Genomic DNA, 13471 nt, shown 5'->3' with positions numbered 1-13471 from the left:
CTACATTTGTACTGTTCAATACACAAGGGCTATGGAGCCCTTGAAATGTGTCTAGTCCAAACTGACATGTGCTGTTAAATATAAAATGGAGGCCAGATTTTGAAGAGTTAGTACAAAAAAGAAAGGGTAAGTTATCTCATTGTACAAAATGTTGTACTGATCACATATTGAAGTAATATTTTGGATATAGTGGGTTAAATAAGATATGTTAAAAAGTAATCTCATCTATTTTTGACTTTAAAAAAAAACCAGTGACTATGAGAAAATTTAAAATTACATGTATCTTGTATTATATTCTATTGGACAGCACAAATCGACAACATCAGAGCTTAAGGCATCAAACAACCAAACTTACAAATGAACACTTGAAACAAAACCACCTTGTTCACAATCCATACCCTGGAAGCTACAAAAAAAAAAAAAAAAAAAAAAGTGAGGCTTAAATTAAAATAAAAACACAAAACACACGTAGAAGCAAATTAAAAATATTAATTAGAAAAAGGAAAGTGTTCGGGCTCTCTGCTCAGCAGGGAGCCTGCTTCCCTCTCTCTCTCTCTCTCTCTCTCTCTGCCTGCCTCTCTGTCTACTTGTGATCTCTCTCTGTCAAATAAATAAATAAAATCTTAAAAAAAAAAAAGAAAAAGGAAAGTGTAAGAATACAAAAAAAAAACATAAAAACTTATGCATAAGAATTCTGTAAGAATTACAGCAAATTATGGAATAAGTAAATAATTAAAAAATAAATCACTGTAAAACTAAGCTCAAATAAGAACTATAAATCAACGAGGGTTGGTGAAAAAAACCCATTAAGGGGTTTTGAGAAGAGAGATTTACTAACATACAAAAGGTTCAGTGTACAAAAATTCTGTATCCTCACTTTTCAAAAACAGATCATCAGATTAAAGGAAATCGTGGTTTATAAACCCACATATGTATATATTCTAGATTTGGCTTTAGAATTTCAAATGGAAGATTTTTTCCCAAAGCAGGACCAACTTAAACTAGTGACAAGACATACACTACTAGGAAAGAAATATTGAAGAGTTTGTCTTGTTTCATCAACTTGGCACTGATTTAAAAACAAAAAAAAAAAGCCTCATATTTTCTACGCATAAGAATGATTAGTATAGGGGCGCCTGGGTGGCTCAGTGGGTTAAGCCTCTGCCTTCGGCTCAGGTGATGATTTCAGGGTCCTGGGATGGAGCCCTGCATCGGGCTCTCTGCTGAGCGGGAGAGCCAGCTTCCCCTTCTCTCTCTGCCCGCCTCCCTACTTGTGATCTGTCTGTCAAATAAATAAATAAAAATAAAAATAATTTTTAAAAGGATGATTAGTATAGCAATTTCCAAAGTGTAGTCCAGGGACAAATGGGGTCCTCATCCCCTAAAAGGACTCCACAAAGTCAAAACTATTTTCATAGTAATAATTTTAAAAGTTGTTTTTTTCACTTTCATTCTCTCAGTGTTTTCCAGAAGCTACACATGTGATATGGTAACAAATTAAATGCAGAAGCTGATAAGAAGCCCATTGTCTTCCATTAAGTGAGCCATTAATTAGATCTGCAAAAAGGTAAAAATTAGATCTTCTCACCAAGTTTTGTATGCTTTGGAAAACATTTTTGTCAAAAATGCTATTTAATGTGTAATGGGTTTAATACTCCAGTTTTAATTTATATTATGATAAATATAAACAGATACAACCCACACAAACAAAAGCTCTTTAGGATCTCCAAAATTTTTAAGAGAAAAATGAAGTCTCGAGACCAAAAGGTATGAGTACCACTGATGTATGATCAAGAGATCAATGACAACACACGCATATACACAAAACATACTCTTCCTACCTCTGCCCTGGAAGCCTATTACTGCTATTTATATCACAGAAATTTCTAATAGTTCAAACTCTCTAGTGACCAGTAAAGAAAGAAGTCTGGTGGGGGTAAAATTGGACAGGAAAATAAAGGCAAAGAAATTAAATGCTTCCTTTTCAGTTAGAAGGCTGCCATTCTGATTTGAAGGCAAAATTCTAGAAAATTAAATAGAAGATGTTTCAAAATTAAGGTCCATGTTCATGCCATAAGCATTAATGCTTTCACATTCCTCCCAAAGGTCCTTAAAAATTCATACAAAATCTTAAGTCATTTGAAACAAAAGCTAGATTCTCAGAGCTTGATATACTTATTTTCAATGAAAAGTTTAAATTATTTCATACTACCTTCATGCTTAAACTGGTAGCTTACCAAAGTTGGTGCCTAATGCAGAAAATCCCATACTCACACACTGAAAAGAAAATGCAAGGCTTACTATGGATAAAAATAGAATTAATTTCTGAGTCATAAAGTTTCTCACCATTTCTGTAACTTATAAAGAAAAAAAATTTAAGTTCGGCAATCTCAAAGTGGCTAACTTCTCAATCTAAAAGGCAAGAAAATTTTAAAAACAGACTCACTGTATTAGTTATATTAGCAGTCATTTTACTCTTGGATACACTATTCAGATTGAGAAACAACTCAAGTTTAATATAGGAGGAAAGGCTGCACAACTTTAATTTGTTTAATACTGGAAATTCTTTCTTGTCTATCTAAATGTTTTTATAACTCAGTACCAAATTGCAAATGACTGTTTAAGCTTTTAGGAAGGCTCTGGGTTCTCCAGCCCCAGGTTGGCACCTATCATCCAAATTACTTCACTTTTCAGGTATGTTTAGCATTTAATCGTTCTATAATACAAGAAACCTTGCAAGAAAAAAATCACTCCTGCTTCAATGCTATTTTTTCATCAGAAGATTTTCATTTAATGCTCCTCTGCCTATTCCTCAGTACGAACAGTAGTAGTCCAAGAGTGATGTCATGGAAAACAGCTTCCCTAGCCTTTAGAGATTGGATCCAGTGAGAATTCTAGGAAAAGCCTCTATTGGGGAATAAAACCCCAAATCTTCTAAGTTATATCCTAACAAGAAATCATCAACATCATAATGTTAACATTCTAGTTCTCTATAAGAATTATACAATCAAACTAAATCTTTCATAAGGTCTTGATGTTCTGATACAGATTTACTGCAAATCTTCAAATGATGCAAAATCATTAACTAAACTCAATGATTTTATCAGAGACAAAGGAATAAATTTTCTATCTGTTCTTATGTGTTTCAGTGATTCAGCCAGATGAGCCTTATATTAAATACAGAGTACCTTGCCTTTTCCAGCTTCTTCCAAAGTAAAAATTTCTAATTCTGAAAATGCCTTCCACTTTTGCACCAGTAGCAGTACAACATATATCCACACCAAGATGAACCATGAGAGCCCCTCCAACGATTCTTAAGATGGTAATAATAATTATCTCCTACTACTCTCCCCCCTCATTCATCCTGCCCCAGATACACTGGCCTCTTTAGCTGTTTCTTGAAAACCAGCCACACACCCACCTTAAGGCTTCTACACTTGCTGTTCCCTTTGCCTGGATCACTACATTCCCAGATATATACATTCCCTTCAAGTCTACTCCAGTGGCATCTCAAGTGAGGCCTTCCCCAAACCCCATCTTTAAAACCAAAAAACAAAACAAAAAAACCAAAAACCTCACCCACCCCCCACAACCAGAAATCCTCACTTTCCCTTTCTGCTTTATTTTTCTCTATAGTATATTGAAATAGAGATAACAGGCTCTTTTTTCCTTAATTAGTTTGCTTTTTATGTTTTTTTTTTCAGTTTTGCTTTGACTGTTGTATCCCTCACAACCGAGAAATAACAGCACTTGGCATGTAATAAGTGCTTAATAAATATTTGTTGGATGAAGAGATCAATTTAATCTTCATGACACTCCATGTTCTGTAACCCTCCTTGATTTAAAGGTGAGAAGAATCAAAAGCTCACAGAGGTTAAGGAACTTGCCCTAGGCTATGATTCTTAAGTGGTGGAGTTGGGGTCCATCCCACTTCAGATCATGTGTGTTTAACCAGTATCCTACAATGCTTCACCTATGACTCTTTCATTTCTCTTCAATAAAAAACCCCACACCAACTACAGCATTCCAGTTCAGAGGACACATATGCTAATAAATTAATTCAACCCCTCAAACTAAATATTCATTCTTCTCCCAGCTAATGTTATTAACTCTTAAAATATTTACAATGTGAATGGCAAGCTGACAACAGGCCAACTAATTTTGGGGGCCCAAGCGAAATGAAAGTTTGGGTTCCTTATCCAAAAGCAGGAAAAAAATGTTGTTAAAGGTACTAGAATAAAAAAGGTTTCTCCTTTCTTCTGTGGTCTCTCTTGACTTGTCATGGTGTTTATTTGTTGTTTAATGCATTCTAAGTGAAGAAAAATTATAAGTTTAAATCAGCATGAATTTTACCATTCACCTTTATATTATACAATGCCAGTTTTAAATGCAGATTATTACACCAACTTCAGGGCCCTTTTGAACACCCATGAAGCCAAGCCAGCCCTGGTTCCAAGATTTTAGACCCAGGTAACCCAAATCAAGGCAGAGAGAAGGTCAAACCTTGAATCTCCCCATAAAGCAGTGATTTGCCAAAATTTTAACTTTAGGACAAACGATAAGCCCAATTTATAAAAGCTAGCACATTAAGATAGGCTCTTCCATTTGCTAATTTAATCGTGCCTGCTTATATTACTCTGCCTTTTTATAAAACACAAAAGCATACTTGAAAAAACAACTGGTATTGGGTTATAAATAAAACATTTCAGAAAAAACTCAGAAAACCATTTGCTGGCTAAAATAACAATATACTAAAAAAATGCTTCTCTTTCACTTTTTGTGGACCATTTTTAAGCCAAACCATACTACATTTTTGATGTACCCAGTAGGAATGATTCCATACTGATCTGTTACACACATATATTAGTTCTGACAAATAATAAATCCAATTTCTCAAACCACAAATACTTACTCTTCTATTATTCCTAAGTTACATCAGCAATAGAGTGCAAATTAACACCAATTTCCACTGAAAAACTGGCTCTAAGCACCTACTAAGTGCTGTGATGATTTAAAAAGAGAATTATATAAACATTATTACATTGTCAAAAAGTTGAAAATTTCTATGCATTTCTAGATCTGTTAAGAATTACAGAAATCTGAATCCATTTATAAGCTCTTCAAAAACAATTTTCAAATTAGTAGAGATATTCAGGCATCCTGTTCTCTAGACATGAAAAATAGCATTAGAGTATATATCTTAAAAGCATTTTCTAAGTTACCATTAAATCAGATCAACAAAAATAAATATAAATTCGGAAAATATATAAGACTAAACATTAAATACTCCAAGTGAGAAAAAGAGCATAAGCGGCCTAGAAAAATGAAAAGCAAAGAACTACAGTAACGTTAAATTTGAATTAAAGAATACCGTTATTTAAATAAGCAGTTAGCATTTCGTAGGAAGAAGGCCAAGCAACGTGACTATTATATATCCAGTCGATTCGCAGCACTGCTTCGCTATTCCGTACTTATTGCTTATACTTATAATACAGGGGAAAAAAAGAGGCAGCAACAGTTAGCCACTACAACATTAACCACTCTGGCAAAGGTTACTTAAAAAATCGCTTTGTATTTTTACAACACTTTACCTCTATAGGTTATTTTCACATATATGACCTCATATAGTCCTCTCTACCCTGTGATGTGGCTATTACTGCCTAGATTTCATAGATAAGAAACCGACGTTCGGTAAGCGATTTTCTCAGCGTCACCCAGTCGAACCCAGACCTTCTGATTCCACGTTTTATGCCTCACATTTCGCATAGTTCTATTTCAGGCATAAACAGAATTTTTAAAGGGGAGGAACGGGTTAGGGAGAAAATAATCATGGTACCTGCAGCTGTGTGCTGCAAAAAATGGCTGAATTATGCTTCTTCCGTTTTTTCCCCCCTCCTTGAAAAAAATTATATTTCAAACAATTTAAGTAAACTCAAATTAGGTCCCGGCGTCTACCAAATGTTTGACTCGGGTCTGTGCAGAAAACGCTACCGAACCCGTGCCCAGCGCGGGGCCGCGGACGAAGCCCGGGCTCCTGCAGGCCGGAGGGCCAGGGGCGGCTACGCACCTCGGGGGTCTGTCCAACCTCTAGTGGACGGCAGTCTGCATCAGGAAGAAGCGGGCCGGCGGGCCGGGCGGTGGGCGGTCGGGCGCCGGGATGGCACTCGGCAGGCTCCTCGAACCTCTACAAGGGGCCGCTCCCGGGCCGGGCCGGGACACTCCGGCGGGGGGCGAGTCTGGGCGCCTGCGGGCCCCTCGGAACCAGTCCTGGGAAAGAAGACAGTGCTGAGTCGCGAGTCGAGACAGTCGGGCTCCGCGTAAGGCGGCGCGGCGTCGGGGCCGGGCCCGGCCTTGCCAACGCCAGGGGCCTCGCGGCGCCCGGCGGGGCTCGGCCGGAGGGCCGACTCGGGGCCACGGGCGGGGGAAAGGGCTGGGGGGCCGCGGGCAGCGGCAGAAGAACCGGCAGCAGCGGCGTCGACGACGGCGTCTCCGGGCTTCTGCCCCGAAGCGCGCCGAGCCTCAGGATCACCCACGCCGGGGGTGGAGGAAGGCGGGAAAGGGGCGGGCAAGGGGCGGAGCGTGCGGGGCCACGAGCCAGGGGCCGCTCCGGGCCGCGCGCCCCCTGCGGGCCGCGGGAGCCGCCCGGGGCCGGCCCAGGGAGGCGGGGCCCGCCGGCAGGGGGATCCATGAGCCGTCGTCGCAACGCGGAAACCTGCCACGCGGGTAGGGAGGTCGAAGGGCGGGAAGACGAGAGTTGGAAAGCAGGCCTCGGAGGCGCCCTCGGCCCCCATCGGCGCCTCGAGGGGGCCCATGCGCGGGCCGTGGCCTGGAGGGTGTTTACCTTCCCCCTGGTCGAGCGCCAATGCCGCCATGTTTCAGCCAGCGCGCGTCACTTCCGGCGCTGGGGGAGCGGGAGCGGGTGTGGGAGCGGGGTGGGGGCAGGGCTGTCCCACGCCCGCGGGGCCCCACGTTCAAGCCGGCCACGCCGGCGGGCCCCACCGAGGGAATAATGTGGCCGGGCGCTGCTCTGCGGACCCGGCCGAACGCGCTTTCCCTCGTGGCGTCGCCGTCGGGGCTGGGAAAGCTCGGCGGTGCTCGTCTCCCCGCTGCGATCCCGCTTAGTCTGTTTACACGAGCGGTGGGCTCAAGCTATAGCGGTGCGCCCACCCTGGACAAGTTGAGGATTGGGACGCCCGGAAAATGTCATTTTGCATCTTAAACACCGCGGTGGGGTTGGGGTGGGGGAATCTGCGACGGCGGGCGGGAAGCCTTGCCATAGCTACCTGTTATAAAATTGACTACATCTGCGCCAAATGACATCATTTTTGTAAGGCAATTTGCAGGGGGTTATTGCGTCATAGTTCCACTTGGCTTATTACACAACGATTACACGTTTCGGAAATGCATTTCCCAGAGGTAGGAAAATTCATAGAAAACGGCATGTCTGCACCACACAGAAATGTCGGATCTAAAAACGCTGTTCTATTTGCGTCAAAATAAGATGGCAAGAACGAACATTCAGAGAGCAGCAATTTGGGGGGTGGCTATTCTTTTTAAGTAAATCAGCTGTAGAATTCTAGCTAATGCTTTTTAAACGCCGCCTTTCTTGATTTAAGAATATTAAAACAACACTATAGGACTGTTCTGTAAATTTGTTATTGTGAAATCTCTTTGTGAGAAAAATGTGAATGACAGAAATACACAGCTGGAGGCCAGTGGTTCTACAGCTAACCTTAAATTAAGCCATCCGTTGCCCATTTCTAATCCTAAACTGAGGAATTTCTCCTACCCCCAACCCCCACCCCACCCCCCGCCGCCATTTTCTCTCTAGACCAATATCCTGATGAATTTACAGTGAGGTGTGTGGCTAAAAGCGATCATTATCTCTTTCTAGCAAACTTGAACATGTCATGTTTCCCAAGAGGCCAAGATAGCACACGGTGTACTGTTTTGCTGAAGTAGACTGGTTCGTGGGAAAAAAATAGAGAATCACCTGAATCCTTTGGAAACAGGGAAATAAGCTTAACTTTTCTGACTTAAACTATAAAACGAGCTTTTCTGACTTAAACAATAAAACGAGCTTTAAAAAACTATAAGCCCTACTCTCTGCTCAGCGGGGAGCCTGCTTCCTCCTCTCTCTATCTGCCTGCCTCTCTGCCTCTCTCTCTCTCTGTCAAATAAATAAAATCTTAAAAAAAAAAAACTATAAGCCCTAAAATATAGCATACATTCAACTTTGAATATTTGAGTTTTCATACATTATTCTTGAACATTTAAAAATGGTGAATTTTTATTTTTGTGTACTAGCGAACAAGCTTATATTTTGAAGTATATATTACATAGTGTAGCAGTGACCTGTCTAGAGAGAAACTTAGGTTCTTGACTCAAGCAGGAACCAAAATGTGTCTGTGTTCTATGTAGCTGGTATGTACACCTACAGTGAGTGATGTCCTAAACCATTGTGATTAGTACACCCTTAGTATGACATTATCAGGCCTCATATGTGGCATTTCATTATGTCCAAAAGGCTCTTTTTTTTAATGACCTTTTTTTTTTAAAAGATTTTATTTATTTATTTGACAGAGAGAGATCACAAGTAAGCAGAGCAGCAGGCAGAGAGAGCAGGAGAAGCAGGCTGCCTGCAGAGCAATGGGGCTGGATCCCAGGACCCTGAGATCATGACCTGATCTGAAGGCAAAGGCTTTAGCCCACTGAGCCACCCAGGCACCCCAAGGCTCTTTTTTTAAAAAAAAAAAATACCGTTTCTGGGGCGCCTGGGCGGCTCAGTGGGTTAAAGCCTCTGCCTTGGGCTCAGGTCGTGATCCCAGGGTCCTGGGATCGAGCCCCACATCGAGTTCTCTACTCCGCAGGGAGCCTGCTTCCTCCTCTCTCCCTGCCTGCCTCTCTGCCTACTTGTGATCTCTGTCAAATAAATAAATAAAATCTTTAAAAAAAAATACCGTTTCTGAAACTAGGCTGTGTCTTTTCATCAATCCGTATATTTACTATGTAGAGTCCGTTCCTGGGCGTGAGTGGGGGGATGGGAGGGGTGAGGGCGTAGGGGTTGTGGGGTTCTATTTAATCAATGATACCTCTTTCACTCTCATTTTTTTAGAGTGTTTTATAGAAAGGTCTAGTACAGTAAGGAGCATTCTGCTTCTCTGAGACCAGCAAAGTAAAACCACGTCATTTAAATAAACTAACTCCTCCAGGTAATTCCTGTATTCAATTACTTTTCCCACCAATTACTGGAAAGTAATGGGAGCTCCCAAATACCCTGAGGGTATCCTTTCACATTGGTAGAGTCCCACGGGGCAAATGGAAGCTGTCTTTTCCTAGCCCTCTAACTTAAGTATTTGAGAATACTCCTCAAATCCACTGCCTTGCTGTCTGAAATGTCCCGAGGCATGCTGGAGGCTTGGGTCTAAGAATGGTGGTAGAGTTGGAAGGAAGTTGCAACCTGGAGGTTAGGAGGATTTAGGATACTGTACAATCTTACCCTGCCCCCACTTTTTTTTTTTTTTTCAAGGCTTTTTAGAAACCTAGAGTTTCTAAAAAGTAAGGTAATTGTCTTGGTAATCACTTTGCATGTAACTGGCTCCCACCTTAACCTCTGGGAATCAGAGTTACATCTTCAGTGAACTCTGATAAGGTTACACATGCATCTCTTTCCTCTTTAACACTGTTTGGACAGGCGCCCTATAGTCGATCAGGGGTTTTAAGGCATCTTGTTGAGGTCCAGTCCATTTCAGTCCCTCAGGGCCCATCAGCATCCCCCTCCCGCAAAATCAGTACCAACTTCTGCCAGCGCACACTAAGACCTGTACACTGACACATTCCAAAAGGATGGTGGCTGTTGTCCTAAACATTATTTTTTGGTGCATATACCACATAGAACCTTCAAAACGCAATCTGAACGGCTCCTGGCTGGCTCAGTTGGAGGAGCGTGCAACTCCTAATCTCAGGATCCTAAGTTTGAACCCCACGTTGGGTGTGGAGATTACTTTAAAAAAAATAAGCTTTTTAAAAAAGTGCAATCTGAGAGTCCCCAAATTTTCCAGCCTATAAAGTTTTGTTTTGTTTTTTTTTACAACCCAATAGAATAATTTGATCCTTGGAGCGCCTGGGTGGCTCAGTCAGTTAAACATCTGCCTTTGCTCAGGTCATGATTCCAGGGTCCTGGATCGAGCCCCGCATCGGGGCTCCCTCCTCCACGGGGGAGCCTGCTTCTTCCTCTTCCTCTGCTGCTCCCTGGGTTTGTGCACTTGCACTCTCTCTCTTCCTCTCTGTCAAATAAATAAAATGTTTTAAAAAAATAACTTGAGCCTTTATGTTGCATGACTAACAGGAAATGGGTGTCTTCATGAATGTTGGAGGATTGGGCTAATGACTACATGCCTTGGCTGTTGCTGGTCACCTGTCACTTGGAATGGCTCCTTGTAGCTTCTCTCCTATTATCTCTAGCCTTCTGGTCTGTCACCACCTCTCCACGAATTCCCTGTGTACTTCCCACCTCACAAACCTGACTCTCCCTCCAGTCCTCTAGCAAAGCAGAAACCTAAGGCCATCACAAGGAAACTTCAGTCTCTTTAATTAGCAATAATCGCGCCTCAGATAAACCTCATTGGTTTACGATACTGCCACCGCGCAAAGCTTTTTATTTATTTATTTATTTATTTATTTATTTATTTATTTAAGATTTTATTTATTTATTTGACAGAGAGAGATCACAAGTAGGCAGAGAGGCAGGCAGAGAGAGAAAGGGAAGCAGACTCCCTGCTGAGCAGAGAGCCCGATGCGGGGCTCGATCCCAGGACCCTGAGATCATGACCTGAGCCGAAGGCAGCGGCTTAACCCACTGAGCCACCCAGGCACCCCCCTTATTTATTTATTTTTAAAGATTTTATTTATTTATTTGACAGAGAGATCACAAGTAGGCAGAGAGGCAGGCAGAAAGAGAGGGAAGCAGGCTCCCCACTGAGCGGAGAGCCCGATGCAGCTTGATCACAGGACACTGAGATCACGACCTGAGCCGAAGGCAGAGGCTTAACCCACTGAGCCATCCAGGCGCCCCCGCGCAAAGCTTTTTAAACAGGACATGGCTTCTCTGGTCATCTCTAAGTCAGATCCGTGGCCATTAGGTGGGAATCCTTTGCTAAGCATAGGAAAGGGTTTGTCCCATCTCTCTTCCCCAAACTCATGAGCCTTTAAACCCATCCCCTGGGCCCAGCTAGGAGAGTGCCAGGTCCCTAAACAAAAGGAATATGGGCACACACACACAAAGCCTTCAGAGAGTACTCCCCCTCCACGAGATAGTGTGTACTTGAAGTATTTATATTTGTGTTAGTTCATCAGTGTGGGGAGTTACCTCAATGTAAAGGAATTAATAACTTATCTCTGTATGGCCGAGAGGACTCAACAATGTGATTCTTTCTGGAACCAAATGCTTCTTCGTGTTTCACTTCCATCCATAAAGCCCTAGCAAGCAATTCTCTGCTGGCAGTTGTGAGAATAACTGCTTTGTGCTTGAGGCCAGCAGCTAACAAGGGTTTAGAAACATTCAGGGTTGGTCTCAGAGTCCCCAACACATTGTGACAGGTTTAGACAACATGGGGTGCTCTGTGAGCAAGCACAAAGGTAGAGGGATGTAATCCGGGCTTGAGACGGTCAAGCAAGCCTTCTCAGAGGCAGTAACTTCTAAATTCAATCCAAAGGGAAGAAGTACAGGGGAAAGGGAAGAGAGTAAAGGACCTCCTACAACACAGTCTGTTTCAGGCCTAGGAGAGGCAGCAAGGCAGCTTTATTTAGAGAGCCGCTGGTAATTTAGTAGGATTACAGTGTAGGACATAAGAAGGGGAGAGGAAAAAGAAGAAAAACCACGAAGGCTGCTGAGTATAGACTGAGGCAGTGAAGGTTTCACCCCTCCTGTGTGGCCTCTCACACCATGCTCTTTCTTTTCATAAGATTTTATTTATTTATTTGGCGGAGAGAGAGCAAAAGTAGGCAGAGTGGCATGGCACACAGAGAGAGAGGGAGAAGGCACCTCACTGAGCAGGGAGCTGGATGCAGGGCTCAATCCCAGGACCCTGGGATCATGACCTGAGCCAAAGGCAGACTCATAACGGACTGAGCCACCCAGTGCCCCACGTCGTGCTCTATCAACTGTACCATTGTTATTATACTGATGAACATACTAAATGATCTTGGTTTTTACTCCTATATAATTCCATAAATTGTTCAGTTACTATAGTAATCTACTAGTAATCTAATCTATGCTGATTTACTTGTTCATGCCATCAGTTATTTATGAGGGCCTACTCTGTGCCAAGTCCTGTACTAAGCACTGGGAATCTGTCAGTGACCAAAACATGTAACAATCCTTGCCATCTCAAAGATTAAATAAATGAGGTAATAAGATAAATAAGCAAATTATGGGGCCTATTAGAGTGTGATGAGTGTTACAGGAAAAAACAGAGCAGGATAAAGAGATTAGGAGGGTTGAGGATGAGAGCTATTCCAGTTTTAACTGGGATGGCCAAGTTAGGGAGTTGGATTTGACTTAAAGGAGGTGAAGGACCAGACTGTGTAAAGCCTTGTAGACTACTGTAAGGGCTTTGGCCATGGAGAGATTGGGAACCATTGGAAGCTCAGCAATATAATTCACACTAAGGCTGCTGTGAAAATAATAAGAATTTAGGCATAATGTAATGTACAACATGATGACTATAGCCAACACTACTATATGTGGTATTTATAAGTTGCTAAGCGAGTAAATCCTAAAAGTTCTCATTGCAAGAAAAAAACTTTTTTTCTCTTCTATCTGTATGAGATGATGGATGTTAACTTATTATGGTCATCATCTCACAATGTATTTATGCCAAGTCATTATGCCATACACCTTCAACTTATACAGTGCTGTATGACAGTAAAAGTGAAAGAAAACCAAGCGCGCGCACACACACACACACACATAAATAATAAAATAGGCTATTTAAAAATTTAAGTGGACAAATATGGAGGCAGGAAGATGGGTAAGGAGACTTGTCTAACAATGGAATAGAATAGAGGCTAAAGGAGAGACTTTGGGAAGGGGCCAGACTGTAGATATTCTGAAGGTAAAGCCAACAGGGTTTCCTGGATGTTGGGGTAAAGGAAAGAGAGGAGCCAAGGATGTCACCTAGGTTTCCAGCCTGAGTGACTGGAAGGATGAAACTGGCATTTCCTGAGATGGGGAAGACCTCAAGAGGAACAGGTTTGAAGGAAGTGTGGGAGAAAGGACAAGGGGGCATGCCAAGGGGAGGTAGCTGTCCCGGAGAACAGGGAGCCGGTGTAGGAGATCAGAGTGTGGATGCTACCAGCAGGAGAGAGAGGTGCTAGAAGTTGGTAAACGTCCACCATGGATAAAAGGTGCAATGAATGTTGCCATGTTAACTGAGTAGATTCACTTTGAAATGCAGTATAGACAATGTCC

At 42.4% G+C, this 13471-nt stretch overlaps 1 protein-coding gene and 1 pseudogene across 2 annotated transcripts in view; both read right to left on the bottom strand.

The window, feature by feature from the left end:
- KLHL15 (kelch like family member 15) overlaps positions 1-6493 on the bottom strand; it is a 35200-nt gene extending 28707 nt beyond the window's left edge. Inside the window, exon 1 of one of the 2 annotated variants that reach the window (XM_047715623.1) lies at positions 6068-6493. The gene's annotated coding sequence lies outside the window, so the exon portion shown is untranslated. The remainder of the gene's footprint in view (positions 1-6067) is intronic. The other variant, XM_047715622.1, reaches the window with a different exon arrangement.
- A 3977-nt stretch (positions 6494-10470) lies between these two features.
- LOC125092475 (uncharacterized) lies at positions 10471-10655 on the bottom strand (annotated as a pseudogene).
- Between the last annotated feature and the right edge of the window lie 2816 nt (positions 10656-13471).

The sequence above is a fragment of the Lutra lutra genome, chromosome X (assembly GCF_902655055.1).
Source record: "Lutra lutra chromosome X, mLutLut1.2, whole genome shotgun sequence".
In the NCBI taxonomy this organism is placed as follows: Eukaryota; Metazoa; Chordata; class Mammalia; order Carnivora; family Mustelidae; genus Lutra; species Lutra lutra.
The sequence above is the reverse complement of the archived record's forward strand: the minus strand, read 5'-3'. Positions and strand labels throughout refer to the sequence as shown.